This window comes from Canis aureus, chromosome 33, assembly GCF_053574225.1.
Source record: "Canis aureus isolate CA01 chromosome 33, VMU_Caureus_v.1.0, whole genome shotgun sequence".
NCBI lineage: Eukaryota > Metazoa > Chordata > Mammalia > Carnivora > Canidae > Canis > Canis aureus.
Window position 1 is genome coordinate 22,291,537 of NC_135643.1, and position 18,501 is coordinate 22,310,037.

The 18,501-nt window shown below is 41.3% G+C and overlaps 1 protein-coding gene, 1 long non-coding RNA gene and 1 pseudogene across 8 annotated transcripts in view; 2 read left to right on the forward strand and 1 right to left on the reverse strand.

Moving 5' to 3' along the window:
- The window catches only part of LOC144303746 (uncharacterized), a 35,892-nt gene extending 27,130 nt beyond the window's left edge, over positions 1 to 8,762 (forward strand). For 4 of the 7 annotated variants that reach the window (XR_013370720.1, XR_013370721.1, XR_013370717.1 and 1 more), the window contains one exon: positions 581 to 802. The gene's annotated coding sequence lies outside the window, so the exon portion shown is untranslated. Of the gene's footprint in view, positions 1 to 580; positions 803 to 8,283 lie in introns of those variants that run through there. The other 3 variants (XR_013370719.1, XR_013370716.1, XM_077882123.1) reach the window with 1 other exon arrangement.
- Positions 1 to 18,501, reverse strand: part of LOC144303747 (uncharacterized) — a 28,547-nt gene that overhangs the window by 3,053 nt on the left and 6,993 nt on the right. Inside the window, exon 2 of the long non-coding RNA XR_013370722.1 lies at positions 9,125 to 9,179. This is a non-coding gene — a long non-coding RNA (uncharacterized LOC144303747). The remainder of the gene's footprint in view (positions 1 to 9,124; positions 9,180 to 18,501) is intronic.
- Positions 14,792 to 18,003, forward strand: LOC144303922 (ADP/ATP translocase 2 pseudogene; annotated as a pseudogene).

Here is an 18,501-nt window from a genome sequence, read left to right on the forward strand (position 1 = left end):
TATCTGGCATGAGAAAATGAGAGAAGAGCCATTTTCTGTCCAAAGTGGACTGACAATAAAGCAAATGGAGTTTAAGCCCCCGGGCCTCTTAGCAGGGAGTCAAAATAAGACATTTTAACTGAGGTAGGCAAGGATCACTTTCTCCTCTCATTTTGACTTGCTTTCCATCACATTTGCCCTTCCACCAACTGGCAATGGGGAGCTTCAGGCATTTCTGGGCTTCAGTTGTGGGAAAGTTGACTTTGGGAATGTGTTTAGTTTGGGTTTATGGGACATATTTGACTCACATCTCTACACAAGGTTGAGTTACTGCTAGCTGTCTTGGTGTTGGAATAGCTTCTAAAAAAACTCCACTCCTACTGTGATTTGCTTAGGTGCAAGGCCAGAGGTGCAGTCAAGCTGCTGAATGTGTTTAGTACCCAACATCAGAGGCATGTGGGTAGCAGGGGAGGAAATGATTTGATATGTACTCAAATAGGTGCAACTGTTAGAAATTCCCTTAACCCTAGAACTCACATGTTAAAGACACTTGACAAGAGCCTCCCTGATATTGACCACAATCTTAAAAATTTATATGAAGTTACCAGTAATGAGTTGTGAAGCTGAAGGAAGCTCTTCTGATGGTTTCATAAGTAAATTGTGAGCAAACCTGCTTACGGAAATATCGAACTCCATCTTCTCCATGGAAATCATAAAATAATTATCATACGAAAAGTTGTTCAAGGAGCATGAAGTTCAAAGAAGAGTAAAAAAGACTCATCACATCAGTGTGTCAAGAAGTTAATAAAATTATGATATTTTTCTGGACATTTACGGTGTCTGTCAGTTTTTAATTTATTACTTATTGTGATTTCTTTTCGTATTCCCTGATACACTTGTACTCATTTTTGAATCCACAAGTTTGCTTTTTTTCTATAAGAAACCTTCAAATTATATAAACGTCTGGGGCATGTTACCTGAATCTACCCATTTGTGATCATTTCTACCCAGTAGCCAATGACCCAGAAGGACCTTGTTAGACACGTCTCAGCTTGTGGTTTTCCTTGGCTGTGAGTTCTAAAGCACCATGAAACTGAGAAACCTGAACTATGTGATAGTTGCAGTGGTGGTATCTTTAAAAATTTCATTCTACATAACAGATAAACATAGAGGGGAAAGAAAGAGAGGCAAACCATAAAACAGACTCTTAATTATAGAGAACAAACTGAGGGTTGCTGGACATGAGGTGGGCAGAGAGATGGGCCAAATGGTGATGGGCATTGAGGAGGGCACTTATGATGAGCCCTGGTGTTGTATGTAAGTGATTAATCACTGAATACTACCGAAACTAATACCTGAAATGAATTATGTTAACTAACTGGAATTTAAATGAAAACTTGAAAGAAAAAAAATAAAAATATCATTCTGCTATCACATTACTTTATCTCCTTTTGGCAAGTTGAGTATTGGCTTTGCATTCCTGAAGGAGGAAAAGGGGGTTCTCAGTCCCTTTCCCTAACGGTGTAAACACAGAGAAGACTTTGAATCTGTGAATTCCTGACTGTGAAAATGAAGTGACAAAGTGTCCATCAGATGAAATGACGATGCCCCAGAAGTACATTGTGAGGGAGTACAACCCTATCATCGTAGTCATTTTATGGGTAAAGAAGAGGAGGCATAAGAAGGTCCAGTGGATTTATCAAGGACGTGGTGATTGGGATTAGATCCAACTAAGTACTGGATTAATGAAACTCTGTAACTCATTGCTACCTTGCTAACTGATTCACTTCAAAAACGTGAAGAAGAAAGATTCACCTTGAATGTGCTTCGATATTGATGTTTCCTTGGCAACAGGTTTGAAGTTAAAAGCAAAATAGTGATTGAACATAGGCAATTATGTTATAAAATCGTGGGCTCAGAGGCAGTATTCTCGGAGGCTCCTTCCCATCCTTTGTTAATTGAAAGGAGAAGTTCTTTATGTTAGGTGCTGCCATGTAGCAGTGATTTTAGAAAAAGCTGTTTCTTAAACAGATTTCGAAAATCTGAGATCATTTCCCTTAAAAATCTGAGGCCATTTCCCTTTCCTTATGAATCTCCTTCTGCTTTGGCCTTTTTTACTTTCTCAAAGTAAATCAGAGCCATGTGTGTAATTAGCACTTACACCCACCTCCTTGAGATCGCGTCATCAGTACCTGTCTCTAGTGGAAGGGATTCGTTACAATTTTGTTGCAATTAAATACAGACTAGTGTGAACATAAGGTATATTATTAATAGAATACCCTTCTTTCTTTCTCTAAATTCCTTGGTTAGGCCAAACCATTCCAGTGCTACATTCCTTGTATAATTTTGCTTTTAAAAAGAGGTGCAGGGCACCTGCATGCCTCAGTTGGTAAAGTGTCCGACTCTTGATTTCACAGGTCATGATCTCAGGATTGTGAGATTGAGCCCTGCTTCCAGCTCTGAGATCAGTGGGAAGTCTGCCTAAGATTCTCTCCCTCTCCCAATGTCCCTCCTCCACCCTCTGCAGTCCCTCTCTAAAAAAACAAAAACCAAAAACCAAAAAACAAAAAAGATGCTGGTATTGAAATGCTTTGATTTAGGTCATCCACTTCCTTTGAGGGGTGCTGTAAGATAGAACCCCTGGAAACCGTAGCAATATTGTTCACTACAGCTTGCCAGTCACACTGTGGTCTGGGCCAACAACAAGAGTATCTCTTGAGAGTTGGTTAGAAATGCAGATTCTCAAGACCCATCCCAGATTTATGGAATCAGAGTCTGTATCTTGAGATCCCCAGGTAGTTTATATGCTTATTGAAGTGAGGTTCACTGTTCTTCATTGCTTGGTCTATTTTTTGGTGTCCTACTGGGAAAATTTTTTTTAGATATAATCTAGCAGTTAAATTTCTGGGTTTGAGGTAAGTAAAGAGTTTCCTTGATTGGAGACCAGTTAGGTACTTTTGGGAAATCCACTTAACTTCTCTAAGGCATAGTTTCTTCTCTGTACAAGGAAGACTACAATAGCACCTATTGAGTGAAGTTACTGTGATCATCGGGTGGAAAATGCATATTAATTAATTAAGCCCCATATTGTAGTTACAAATGGTAACCAATAAATGTTAGCTATTCTGATTCCAACTATCAGAAATTCGATTTTATTTTATTTTTAATTTTTTTAAATTTTATTTTTAATTGAATGATTTGTTTTATCTTATAGAATCATAACTGATGATTTGGAGAGGGGGAGTTTACAAGGTATAGGAAATATAAAGCCGGATTTATAGCCCTTTCCAAGCAGGCCTTTGGCTTTTTGACTGACCTTGACCCAGCTTCATCTTATTTTTTTATATATATATTTTTTCACTCCAATCTTTCTCAGATTTTTACATTTCATTCTGTTCACCATGGTATCTTTGTCAGCCACTTCAAAATCATTTTATACTGAGGCGTCGCAATTACAAACTTATTAGCCTACAAGTTTCATTACAAATTACATTGACAGTCTTGTCTTATTCTTTTTCTCTACCAACCCCTTGCTGTAGTTATATTGGTTAACATAGTAACCTTGTAAGGCAGGGGCACTTCACAACAATTTTTAAAGAAATGCTGTTGCCCTCACATAACCTTCTTATTCACCTCCCTATCTCTAGTATAGTATCTTACACATAATGGGTGTGTAGTATGTTTATTGAGTGTATAAGTATGTATAAATTTATATCTTATGTCACATATCGATTAATATCTCTTTGTGTTTGCTATTCAATTCAAACCTGGAATGGGCTTTCCTTATCTTTTGGCTTGTGCATAGGATTCAGGTCGAGTGCCGCCCTCACCAGGAAGACTTCCTTGGCCCTTCAACCCAGACAAAAAGTTCTAAAAACTATCGAGTTCACTGCTTGTCTTATTCAGCTGGCACTTGGCACTCCTTATGTTGGTAGCTCTCTCTTTTTTTTTTTTTTTAATTTATTTATTTATTTATTTTTTATTTTTATTTATTTATTTATTTTTTTTTGTTGGTAGCTCTCTTGAATGAGAGCACAAGCTTTAGAATCAAGAAGTTATGGATCCAATCCTATTTGGGCCATTTACCAGCTGTGTGACCTTAGGAACATTCGTGTCTCTAAGGCTTTTCTCTCATCTGTAAAGTGGGAAAAATAGGATGTTGTATTGTTACAATAGATAATGTGTGTGGATGATTAGCCCATTTCCTGGAGATAAGGTCATAATCGTGTCTTTTTTCACGAATTAAATTCAGTAAATTCCTTCTCTTGTGGAATCAGCAGGAAATTATTACAGGGTTGTGAGTGAAGTCTTACTTCTGTAACTCTTGAGGATTCTTTTTTTTTTTTTTAAGATTTTATTTATTTTTTTCATGAGAGACAAAGAGAGAGAGGCAGAGACATAGGCAGAGGAAGAAGCAAGTTCTCTGCAGGAGCCCGATGTGGGACTCGATCCCAAACCCTGAGATCAAGCCCTGAGCCAAAGGCAGACACCCAACCACTGAGCCACCCAGGTTTCCCCCACCTTGAGGATTCTTTTTGCCTTGGGCTCCCATGGTTGACACAAGCTACTGGGGTTGTGTCTATTGATGATTAGTGGTGAATGTAGCTGTGATTAAATATTGTCTAAATTTCATGTCTGGATTTCATGACTCGTCAGGAGTGGTGGAGGAGGAAGGTAAGAAATATTTCCCATTACTCAGGGGAAAAGGTGCATAACAGCTTCAAACTCTCCTTGGAGTCCCTTTTGTTGTTTTTTAAAAAAATTTCCCTGCTTGTTATTCTGTAGCATAACTTTTCTTTTTTTTTGCATTTCTTTCTCTAACAAAACGTTATGGATACCAGAATTAATTACTTCCAAGGGAGTGCTGTGGATACTTTTTTTTTTTGGAAGCCTTTAAAATAACCCCCAACCTCTTTGGGCTCTATGCAGGGGCCTATTTTCAAGGTTCTGAAATGCAAAATGCATGAGAGTCAAATAAACAAATTTTTGAGTCTCTGAATTCTGAAAAAGTGATTAATTAAGCCCATTCTCTTATTAGAAAGTATAAAAAAGTTATCCCACGAGATGCTTTTCCTGTACACAAAATCCTTGGGGATATGGATACAGTCTACTATAAAACTGATCTGTGTATTTTATAAGAAGTTTTTCTTATGAATATATATTTAATAAAAGAAGAGTGCATCAAACAACAAAAAGCCTGGCACATCACATCAGTGCAGTATGCTCATTTTATATTTCCTATGGGTTTCTAACTATTCTAGTTCTTCTCCATATGGCAGCTACGGAGACTTTTGAGATCAAATTTGATCATCTTGTGTTCTGACTAAAGTCCAATTGTCTCCTTGTTGCCTACAGTATTAAATCCAGTATAAAAGGTTTTGCGGGGATCCCTGGGTGGTGCAGACGTTTAGCCCCTGTCTTTGGCCCAGGGCGCGATCCTGGAGTCCTGGGATCGAGTCCCACATCGGGCTCCCGGTGCATGGAGCCTGCTTCCCCCTCTGCCTGTGTCTCTGCCTCTCTCTCTCATTCTGTGTGACTATCATAAATAAATAAAAAATTAAAAAAAAAAAAAAGGTTTTGCCTATTGTGGCCTCAAATAGTCTTCCTGCCTCAGCTTCTGCCAAAGCCACGGTCCAGAGCTCCAGCTGCAACGGGGTTCTTACTGTCACTGCCTACAGGTGGCGCCCTTTCACACCAGGGCCTTTGCACAGGCTTTCTCCTCTGTGGCTCATCGGCCTAGAACCTGCCCTTTCCACTTGGAAGCCTCCATGCACTCTCTCAAACAATTATTCTTGCCTTCGTGCCCTCTGACCATTTATTGATAACATTCACATAGCACTTATTATACTGGCTAATAATTTTTCCACTTACAAACCTCTGATTAGTTTATGATCAATTTGCAGTGGGGCTGTTGCCTTTCATGCCTGTGTGATGCACCTCATCCAACACAAGGTATATCACATAGCAGATACCCGACACAAGCCGGCCGAATAGAGACATCTGTCTACATTTATAGTTTTAAATAAGACCATGCATTTTGCTTCTCTCGAGTTCAATTTAATTTTGTTGATCTTAAATTCATGTAATGAGTATTACCCCAAGTTATCCTTCTATACCTATTTATCATGAATAATTGTATCTTCTAATTAATTGCAAAAGTATGCATAAATTCACATTGATCTTTGTAATTATTGGAAAACACATAAGATGTTTTTCCTTGTGTAGACCCGTTATTGGAAAGCACATGTCAGTTCCAGGATGCCTCAGGTTGCCTGTGAGCTCCTCTACTGTTATCAGCATGTCAGGGCAGCTGCAGTGCAGATTCCCTGTTGGTCACTTCACTGATCTTTTTGGTTAGTAAGGGACCAAGACTACCCACAGAACTCTGTAACCATGGTGATAAGATGCCCTATTTTAACTTTTCAACAGAAAAGAGGAGATGCTCTAGCACTTCTGTGCCTGTGGTTCCCAGTGGAATTTTTGGGAGCCATTCAAGCAGTTAAGCAACAGAATCAGGCCCTGAACAGATAATTACTTTTCCTTTATACTGGTACCTTTTAAATGAGGGGTGGTGACTGACAGCATATACAGTGCATGACCAGTCAAATGTGAGGTCTAAGACCAGTCTGAGAGGCTTGTCCTTCTTATAAGATGCCGACTGGGGAAAAGCTCCTCGAATCCAAGGATTTACTTCTTAAATAAAATTGAAGTACTTACCAAAATGACAACTGTGTACTTTTTGATGTCTTATGAAATAAAACTATTATGGAAGATGGATTTGATTCTTGTCGAAAATCAAAGTGTTCATTTAGACTCTGTTTTCTAACCAGGATTAGTCTTAGACGTAGTTGAAATGGGGCATAGAGTACATTTGAGATTTGGAGGGCACAGAGAAGGTACAGTGTCCAGTATCTTCCCTTTTCTTTAGTATGAAAATCTCACTTGCCAGAGTTTTTCCCTTTAAAGGTTTCCAAGCCTTTGTAATATAAATATCTTTGGGGAAGGTATCACAGCAGGGAAAAGGGGAAAATTTAGTGGCCTGTGTTACAAAGTAGATTTGCAGCCCTGTCTGTTTGGACTGAAGAGTGCTTTGTATATTTCTTTAACCAATGTTTAATCATAAGAAGATTTCATGTAAAACTTACATTACTCCATTACCTTTAAACAACACAGGATATGGCCAACCTAAATTCTCACAAGGCGGAAGCTACACAGCTGCTGTCCTATTTAAATGGACCAAGTGCTCTCAAATTTGTTACAGTGTCCTTCCCTCCCACTGTACTCAGTAACATTTCTTTAGATCTTCCTTGCTCATTTACTTACCCCCTTGGCTCCTGTAGGCAAAAAAAGCAAAACAAACCAAAACCAGAGTTAGCTTCAGTAATTGTGGCATTTCGGAAGCTGATGACAGAACATCATGCTTAGGTTTGCCTTCATCTCTAAGATACCTGTCAGAACCTTGAGACTTTTCTATGCCTCTTCTCTTCTGTTGTTCCTGCTGCTACGGGCTGAGTGTCATCTCCCACATCCTGCAAATTTTTTTTTTTTATCCTGCAAATTTATATGTTGAAGCCCTAACCTCCAATGTGATGGTATTCAGAAATGGGACTTTTGGGAGGTAATTAGGTTTAGGTGAGGTCAAGATTGGGGGGGCAGCTCATGATGGGATTAGGGTTCTTAGAAGAGACTAGCTCGCTTTCTCTGCTATGTGAGGATACAGCAAGAAGGTGCCTGTTGGGAACCTGGGTGGCTCAGTGGTTGAGCGTCTGCCTTTGGCTCAGGTTGTGATCCTGGGGTCCTGGGATCGAGTCCAGCACTGGGCTCCCCACGGGGTCTTAAGCACTTATCAGAGGCTTCTAATTTCTCCTTTGTCCAAATCTCTCACATGTTTAATGATTTCTGAGATGGAGGTTTATTTTATAATTTGCAATCAAGCTTAAGACAGAGATATTTGTGCAAGAGTGTATATGCACACATCCTTAGAAGCATAAGCACTTTGAATTATGCTCATTTGTGTGAAGCTCTATGTAGTGGCTACAGAGGCACACCATGCCAGCATCTCTTGAAGAGAATCTGTAGTGGGGGATATAGTGAACTGGCAGCTCAGCTGTTGTACCCTTGGATCCACCCCTACAAGGATGTTAGGCCACACGTCCCCCAGCTGCTCCCAACTAATTATTGATCACAGTGCAGGTTCCAGAGTCAGCTCACACTTGGTGTGGGGGCATCTCATTGGTTAGTGAGGCTTTCCCTCTGAGGTCTTCCTGCCTAATCCTCTGATCCCTTGTTCCCTCACTTTTGCAGACATCAGACCTTTATCATGGGCTGAAGACTTGTTTCCCTGCCAACATTTCCTCCAATAAATCTTTTGCACCTCTCATCTTGTTTTGGCATCGACTTCTCAGAAGGTCCAAATTGACACACTGTGCATGACTATGAATGGTGGAGTCAAGAGGAATTATGGAGCCATATCACACGGGGACCTGAGAAGGACTGTGTGGGTATCCTCAAGAGAGCACAAAAAGGACAAATGTTCTTATCAATCAGCATGGATATTATGTCTCTAGACAGTGTGAGGATCCAAATAAATTTCAAAGCAAGACTCTGGGGGTGCCTACGTGGCTCAATAGGTTAATCCTCTGACTCTTGATTTTGGCTCAGGCCATGATGTCAGCATTGTGAGATCGAGACCCAGCTTCAGGCTCCGTGCTCAGATTTGAACTCCAGTTGAGATTCTCTCCATCTAGCCCTCCTCTCACCTTTCCCACTAATGAGCTCTCTCTCTCTCTAAGATAAATAAATAAAATAAAAAAGATTCTGGTTACTGGTCTTTGGGAGTGGTAGTGGAGATTCAATCTAGTAGAGGTCAGGCATCAACTCGTTAAATAATAACAGTGGGTAAGTCAATATACAGAAAAGGTTTCAATGATGAATTGCGAATTGTTATGTTTAATAAATGCTTTGGGTTTAGAGACAGGAGGGAGAGACCACCTGGAATTTTAGAACTTTTTGGGAACCTTTGGGATAGACTTTCTTCCTAAAACTGGATAAAAGCTGGTTACTTTCCCTACAGGGAAGTGATACTAGAGAAGGCTGAAAGAGAGAGATTATATGAATATTGGGGCTGGCAGTCACCAAACAATACCTTGGAGCTATGTTTTTCCAGTGGAGTGTCAAGACCTCTGAGGAATCATAAGAATCTATAAGAAATGGAAAAATATTATGTTTTCATTTTGATGCTAATCTAAAAAATTAGTATTTGCATAGTTGGGATCCCCTTAATCACCTTCTAACTGAGGACAACCTCTCAATTTATTTCCTTTTCATAATTGTGTTGACCCCCCCAATAGTACCACTTTACTCACCATAGGCTGAGAAAAACCAGAAGTAGACTTAATATGTAAATGAAGCATTCTTGTCAAGTGAAGGCCAGGCAGCATCATTTGTGCAATACAGAAATAATTATTTTGCAGAACAGTAGTTTGAATAGGGAATAGTGGTGGCAAAATTGAGTCATCACCTAGCACAGGATGTGATATATATATATATATATATATATATATATATATATATATATATATCACAAACTAAAGCCATCATGTACTAGTAAATGTGATGTGGAAACTTAGATTCAGGAAAAGAAATTTAATTTTAATATTAAATTAATGCTGTAAATTTGAAATTATTGTTTTTTAGTGTTTAAAGTAGAATTTGTGAGTTTGACTTGGCCTTGTGATATAAAGCATCTAAGCTTAAGGAGTCTACACTTAGTTTTATGAACAATATGATCACATGTGAGTATGCCTAGCCTTTCTCCTGCCCACACCCAAAAAGGAAAACTATTGGCTCCTGCTCCCTACCCTCTCCTGAACTCCAGAGGATGGTCTGCTTCTGAGCAGATAATTGGGAAAGAACACCAAGGCAGGTGAAGCCCTGCTGGCTGGAGGGGACACCAACAGGCAGGGGGAAGAAGAGCCCAACTTTGGAATGGAAAGAGAGTTTTGGGAGATTATGTTAAGAAAGAACATGCAAAGTAATTTGAGGAGGCTTGAGAATTTGGAAGCAGTACCCATCTGAGTAATGTTTCTGGGGGTTACAAATGAGATTTTCTCAGTGTCTTTCCTGGAGTCACAGGTAAAGACTGGATTCCTGTTTCAATACTGTTTGTGCTTAAGGACAGATGGGACTCCTCAGGAGTGGATCTTTTGATATTTGAGTCTTGTGAGCTGCTGATATGCTGGCTTCTTCAATTATGGGCCAATTACGTTAAACCCATGGAAATCTCTGGAAGGCAGACATTACATTTCAAGGGAGGTATTGAGAAAGGAAATGGTATCTCAAGTTAAAAGGCATCCAGGCCTCATCCAAAGTCTCAATTGCTATTCTTTTCTGAAGTAGGGGAATTAGTATTTGATTTCTCCGGTGCCTTGCCTGGGGGATGGGGTGGCACTTATCAGAAGGATAAAGGAGATACATCAGTCTTGAGTAGTTCAAGCTTCATAAATTCTTTAGGGTCATAATTCTCCCACTGCATTAGCTAAATGGAATTTCATGGTAGTGCTGGTCTGCAAGAAGAAATCTATGGCAGAGGACACACCTAGCCACCAGGTAAAGTGCAATTAGTTGAGTATATAAAATATAATTAGCTTCCTGTCGATCAGACATCCCAAATAGCTCTTGCAGCTGCTCCCTTCCTCTCCATCTCCACCCTTTCATCTCAACTCTATTGTTAGAATAGTTTTTAACTGGATTCATGCTTCCAGGAGGCATGTGTTTGTTTTTGTTTTTTTACATTTGTTTTTATCCATTCATTGAGCTTTATCTGTCTATTCTGTGCTATTCTGTGCTGCCATTGGCAGCTCACTTGTTAGACCCCCACAATGAGACCTCACAGTCTCTGCCCCTGTCCAGGTTACAGCCTCGTGGGGACAGATTCGTTAAATGAGTAATCATTCAAATATTGAGTGTGATGGGCTTCTGGGATCTCATTATAGGGAAAGGGAAAGTCTGGGAGTGCAGAGAAAAGCTTCCTGAGGAGCCCAGAGGTCTTTAATCTGAAGCCAGAAGATTGAGGAATTCACCAAGCCCAATGCAAGCGGAGGAACCTCAGGGCAAGAATGCTCCAAAATTGGGAGAGGCTGAATGGTGCCCAGGAAAAAGGAAAAGACTAGCATTTAGGGGTCAGGTGGATTAGTTAAGTCAGCCTTCAGGCTCAGATCCAGAAGAGCCCTGTAAAAAAGTGAAAATTTGGTTTTTTACTCTAAGGGCTGTTGGAAGGCACTTGAGATTTTTAACCAAGAAATGGTAAGATTGGCTGCAGAGTGGACAATTCATTGCACATGGTAGCTAATCATTCTGAGTGCAATCAGACTACATCACTCCTGTTTAAAAAGTTTTAGTGACTTCTTAATGCCGTCAGAATGACATCTAAATTACCGCTGAGCCACCCGGGCTGCCTGACATCTAAATTTTTAATAAGGCTTGCCAGCCTCCCTGCTACTTTTCCAGGCTCATCTTTGATTCACTGCCCCTGAAGGGCACCAGAATATGCCACCACAGAATGTGAGAATATGCCACCACAGAATTTATTTATTTATTTATTTATTTATTTATTTATTTATTTATTTATTTATTTTTCCCTAGAGAGAGAGCCCACTCATGAGCAGGGGTAGGGGCAAAGGGAGAAAATCTTAAGGAGGCTCAACAGCCAGCATGGAGCCCCACCTTGGGGGCTCGATCTTAGGACCCTAAAGTCATAACCTCAATTGAAGTCAAGAGCCAGTGGCTTAACGGAACCACCCAGGTGGCATGGAGACAATTTTGAGCTAGACAGTCAAGGCCGCTTAACTGCCTAAGGGGATTTTGATAATGATTTTTATTGGAAATGGGATGAAGGCAGAGGAAGAGCATCAAGAGTTGAGCTCAAGGGAAACCCAGCTGGAAAGCTTGCCTTGTGCTTTTGAATTCCCTTAAAAATTTTAATTACCTTATAATTTACTTGTAACAATATTGGTTCAAATTTGAAGATAGAGGTATAGGAGGCACAGAATCTTTAATCTTTTTGTCATAACCAAAATTGAGCATCATTTTACTTGAGACAGATTATAGTCAAAGATTTCTGATAGTTAAGATTTTGTTTCTATATCTAATTTTAAGAATGCCATACATGTTATATTTGGGCACTTGAAGTTTTTGTCTATCTTAAAACACTTTTAAGGGCTTTTAAGGGTTAATAAAAACACATTGCTTATCCTTATCTCTTACCTTTTACTGCCATCCGGTGGCCATTTCATTTTCTAGCCTAAAAATCCATTTGCAAAGCCTGATTTTCTATCTTTATCACAGAGTATGATTTTGGATTTTATCAGTTCTCAATGAAAATAGATATATTCCAATACACATATTTAGTAGCATTTTGCTATATTAAAGATGCTCTATTATGTAGCAGTAAAAACTTTTCATGGAATTTTAATTCTAAGTGAGGTTCCATGCAATATTTTCCAAAGAGCTTTCCTCAAATGTCTTTTCTTTTCATTCCTCCTTCCCGACCTGGCTTTACAGTGGATGCTTAGGCAGTAGCAATTTATTGTAGTCTCAAAGACAGGCTCCCTGGGTTGTCTCTGTCTATTTGAAATACTCACAGATACTTTCTTCTGGAACCCAGGTTTGGCTTTCCTTTCTTGGATCCCCCCTCTAATGATCTTACAGACTTCTAAGTCCCAGAGCACTCACTGGTGAGATGACAGGCATAAGCAGGGTCAGACATGGCATGTAGGACAGAATGTGCTCGTGTTCTTCTGGCTTGTGACCATCAGAGTCTGCTTTTTTGTGCAGAAGTGGGGTGCATGCAGGCTGAAGGGGGCAAAGAGCATTTGCTGTCCCAGGAGTTCTTTGTCAGGAGTTTGATTTGGCCCATATAGCCAGGAGACTGATGGCAGGCATATTCCATGAGAGCAAATTTTGTTCATGCTGTCTATTCAACACCATTAAGACAAGGAATCTGCCCAGTAGGAGGCAATAATTCTGATAAAGAACAACGATGATGGGTAATACACATAGAAGCTTTCGTTTACATGCCATGTGTTATTTGAAACACCTTATATACAGGACGTCTGGGTGGCTTCTGCCTTTGGAGCAGGAGTGTCCTGAGTGTCTGCCTTTGGCTCAGTGCATGATCCTGGGGTCTGGCGATCGAGTCCTGCATTGGCCTCCCTTGCAAGGAACCCGCTTCTCCCTCTGCCTGATTCTGCCTCTCTCTGTGTGTCTTTCATGAGTAAATAAATAAAATCTTTAAAAAAAGAATGAAACACCTTGTATGCATTATCTTAGGCTTTGAACGATCTCATGAGTAGAGACCATTAGCATTCTTATTTTACCAAGTAGAAGCCCCAAGTCTTAGAGTGGTGATGTTCTTCTCTAAGGTAAGGCAGTTGGGAATTGGTGGGTTTAGGGAATGAACCAGTGAGTGAATATATGATGCCCCAGTCTGTGTGCTTCAGCGTGTCATTTCCTTATAGTCCAAGATCTTGAATTTTCTTTATCTGCATCTTGAATTTTCCTAATGCATACAGAGAATACATCTCCCCCAGCTTCTAAGGATGAGCTGTAGTCACCTGAGAGTGTCTGTCACTCTCTTGGGCCACACCAGACTCACACCCTTGTCACCCTATTGCATCTGATTCTGAGGATTTAGCTTTGTCTCTTGTTTTCATTCTGCTCCTGATTTTTAAGTTTATATCTGCCCTCTCTGGCACCTGACTTTCAGCCTTCTCTTCAGGGCTGTGTCTTAGACTTGCTGTGTCAGTCTGGGAAAGGGTAGTTCTGTGTTTAAGGGTGAGGACTCAGAAGTCAAGCTGCTGGGATTTATTTTCCCAGCTTTGCCACGCACCACCGTGTGACTTTGGGCAAGACCAGTCAACTCAACTCTCCAAAGCCTCAGTTTTCTTATCTGCGAAATGGGTATGATTCATGGGAATCGTGACAATGTCATGTGGTAATCCATGTGGAGTACTTAGAGTGCCTGACAGATTGTCATTCATTCAGCAAGTATTCATTGAGAACCTCTTATGTGCCAGATGCTGCTCTACTTGTGGGATTACAGCAGTGAATCAAACAGATATAAAACTCTAGCTTCTTGGGACCTAAATCCTATTATGTGTCTGTAATAACAGAAAACAAGTTAAATACGACAGATATGCATTATATTAAATAATGATAAATGATAAAAAGAAAAATAAAGCAAGAAAAAAGAGAAGATGTTGCAGGTTGGTTTGTGACTAGAATCAGGGGATTTAAGGAGGCCTAATTAAGAAGATACTTGAGTAAAGACTGAATGAGGCAGAGCAACCAACTGGGCAGTTGTCTTAGGACCACGCGTACCAGGCCGAAGGTCAATTAGTGCAAAGGCTCTGAGGCAGGAGATCTGGTGGGATAGTGAGAAAGTAGGGAGACCAGTGCAACTAGAGTAACAGAATTTGCCAAGGGGTCACATACAGAGTGAGAGAAGTGTCAAGAAAGATACCATGTTTTTTACCTAAGCAACAGTCAGGATGGATCTTCATTTATTGACAGGGGAATAATGGAGGGAGGAGCAGGTGCAGGGCTAGGATAGGGCAATGGAGGGGGCTGGTTCATGCGGGTGAGGTCAGGACCTCAGTCTGGGACAGTTGCCTTTGAGATACCAATTAAGCACCCAGGGTGAGATGCTGGGGAGGCCTTTGGATATGAAAAACAGGAGTTCAGGAGAAAGGCCCAGGCTGAAATGTAAATCAGCAGCCCCTCGCTGGTGTTGCAAGTCATGAGACTGAACGAGATGGTCCAGAAGCGAGGTTGGTTAGAAAAGGGAAGAGATGAATGTTCAGATGCCAGGATCACCCCTCGCCCACCCCCCCACAGGGAAGTGAGCAGTCTGCCATCTAGCCATCAGGCTCTCCAGTCTCTATCTGACAGCTCTGCCCCCTCTGCACAGGGAACAAGTCCGGGGCGCTGACGTTGCTCTTCCCTTTGGCCAATGAGATTCTTTTTCTCCTTTGTATTTAACTTCATATGAATTTTCCCTAAGGATTTGGACTCTTTGGTTTGAAATCGCTTGCTATATGTTTTTATTTTTAACTTTTAAAAAAATATTTTGTACTGACATATAATTAACATGCAGTATCATATGAGCTTCAGGTGCACGACATAGCGATCCAACAATTCTGTACATTACTCGGTGCTAGTCTGGGTAAGTGCCCTCCTAATCTCTTTTATTTATTTCACCCATTCCCCCGCCCACCTTCCTTGTTTTCATTTTTCATTTTGCACTGGAACATTTATCCCACTGCGTGCAACCTAAAGAATATTTATAGAATGGATACTTTGTACCTGCCACCCAACTTAAGTAAAAGAACGTTCCGGTGCCTCAGAAGTCCTTAACGCTGTCCTTTCTCCTCCCCACTTGAGGAATTTTGAACAAGATATTCCCTTGCTCATCTTTCTAGTGATGTGGGCTAAGGGGGGGGGGGGTTGATTGATTGATTGATTTATGATAGTCACAGAGAGAGAGAGAGGCAGAGACACAGGCAGAGGGAGAAGCAGGCTCCATGCACCGGGAGCCCGACGTGGGATTCGATCCCGGGTCTCCAGGATCGCGCCCTGGGCCAAAGGCAGGCGCCAAACCGCCGCGCCACCCAGGGATCCCCTAAGGGGGGGGTTTGTAGAAATTGCATCTTCTGGCTTTCCCTGCAGATCTGGAAGGGGCTGTGAGATGGAGGAGAAACCACTAGCGGCCCCTGAAGCACTGGGGGACGGGCCAGCAGCGACCCAGAGGAGCAAGGACGGCAGCCACCAGCAGGGCTAGGGAGGGGCGGCCCGGGGGAGCCAAGGCCCGGGGGACCGAGGCCCTGCAGCCCGGGAGGGGAGACGCGGCGGAGAGCGAACCTGGCACCTCCGAGGCTGTCCTCCCCGCATCTGCGTGTACGTGCCTTTCAATAAAACAGGCTGCTTCTTCACTTGTGCCCCTACGATCCTTTAAGTTCCTCTTTTGGTCAGATTTAACCTCAAACCACACAGGGGAGGGAACTCTGGGATCCGTAGGTCCCAGCTCAGCGGGTGGCCGCAGAGTACAGCACAGCCCCCGCGCCTGAATCCCGAAACCCTGCACTTTAACGGCAATCATGCAGCTTCTTTTTTCTAAGACTGACTTTGGTCTTGTTGGTGGTGTTGTTTACCTCGGTTTTGGAGTGTCCGCCCTGCTGATCCATTCACTTTTAATACTAGATAGAGAATCCCGAAGTTTGAAGACACATTTTATTTATCCATTTCAGTGTAATTAGACATTTTTTTTTCCGATTTGGCTTTTATGAACAATGTTTCTGTGGATAGTGTATATATCTCCTTATATGTGTAAAAGTCTCTCTAGCACATACACCCAGGAGAGAAGTTGTGGGATATAGAATATGTGGTGCGCAACTTTATTATGTATTGTCAAACAGTTTTCCACCAGGATTGTACTCCCATTTGCAGTGTATGAGTGTTTCTGTTGCTAAATATCTTCATTATGAAGACACTTGACATTGTCAGCTATTTTAAAATTTGCAAAAGCAGGGAGGCATAAAATGCCATGTGATTTTGATTCCCATTTCTTTTGTCTTAATTATGAATGAGACTGGACATCTTTTACATCTTTTTTTTTTTTTTTACCATAAACATTTCCTCTTTTCTGAAATGATTGGTATGTCTTTTGTCCTTTTTTTCTTTAGAGGAGTTCTTCATAAATTCTAGATAATGATCTTTTATTGATTGTTAATGTTTTAAGTATTCTCTCTCAGTTTGTGGCTCGTGACCAGTTTGAATCATTTCTGCCTTGCCACTCTATTCCAATCATTCATTGACCTACCCCTGTTCCTTTCCACACTGGCTTGTCTTGTCATGCTCTTTATAGTGCCTTTTGATAAACAGGAGGCCCAAATTCTTTAGTATGGTAAAATGTGGCCTTCCTGTCCTCCTGCTTTGGTGATTTGGGGTCTTGTCTAAGAGATCCTTCTTTTTTTTTCCATAGTGTGAAGATATTTGATGCTGCCTTCCAAAGTTTATCTGGTTTTGCCTTTCACACAGTCTTTAGTTGTCCACAAATATGTAACACATGCTCCTATTTAGAACTGAGCTTTCGTATATGCATGAGTTTGTTTCTGGTCTCCGGTCCACTCCATTGGTCTTGACTTCTGAAAGGATAAGTGTCCCCATCTGGTTCTTCTTTAGCATTGTCTTGGCTCTTCTTGTCTAGAAAAGCCATTTGCTTTTCTGCATAAATTTTAGAATCAAATTGTCAAGTTCTCCAAAAATACTCTATAGTGATTTTGATTAGAATTAGGGGACAGTTGGAATCTTTACAAACTGCTCCACAGTTGCCTGTGGGTCCTCTCCTCTCTCATTTCGATATGAGAGGTGCTGCTGTGTGTTCACCAAGGACTTCCTGGCAGGTGGAGAAGCCATGGCCATCTCCAAGACTGTGGTTGTACCTTTCCAGTGGGTCAAGTTGCTGCTGCAGGTGCAGCATGCCAGCAAGCAAATCACTGCAGAGAAGCAATACATGGGCATTATAGATGGCATGGTCCGCATCCCCAAGGACCAGGGAGTCCTGTCTTTCTGGCATGGTAACCTAGCCAATGGCATCAGATCCTTTCCCACCCAGGCTCTAAACTTTGCCTTCAAAGATCAACACCAGCAGATCTTCCTGGCTGGTATGGACAGAGGAATACAGTTTTGGTTCTACTTGCAGGGAATCTGGCATGAGGAGGTGCCACTGGGGCCATAACCTTGTGTTTTGTGTATCCTGTTGATTTTGCCTGTACCTATCTGGTAGCTGATGTGGGCAAAGCTGGAGCTAAAAGGGAATTCAGAGGCCTTGGTGACTGGCTGGTTAAGATCTACAAGTCTGATGGGATGAAGGACCCGTACCAGGGTTTTAATATGTCTGTGCAGGGGATTCCCATCTACCCAGCTGCCTACTTCCGTGTCTATGACACTGCAATGGGAGTGTCTTAGGATCCAGCTCCCAAGAATACTCACATCTTCATGAGCTGGATGATCGCATAATCCATCACAGCAGTTGCTGGGTTGACTTCCTATTCATTGGACGCTGTTTGTCACCATATGATGATGCAGTCAGGATGCAAAGGAACTGGCATCACATACACAGGCATGCTTGACTGCTGGAGGAAGGTTGCTCATGATGAAGAAGCCAAAGCTTTTTTTCAAGCGTGCATGGTCCAATGTTCTCAGAGGCATGGGTGGTGCTTTAGTGTTTGTCTTGTATGATGAAATTAAGAAGTTCACATAAATTATTTCCTAGATTATCTCCCCTGTAAACAGGCCTTGTATTATATAACATATATATATTATATAACATATCTCTAGCATTCTTTTTTTTAAAAGATTTATTTATTTATTTGAGAGAGAGAGAGAGAGAGCACCCAAGAGAGCACACAGCTGGGGAAAGAGCAGAGGGAGGGAAACTCAAACAGACTCCCTGCTGAGTGGGGA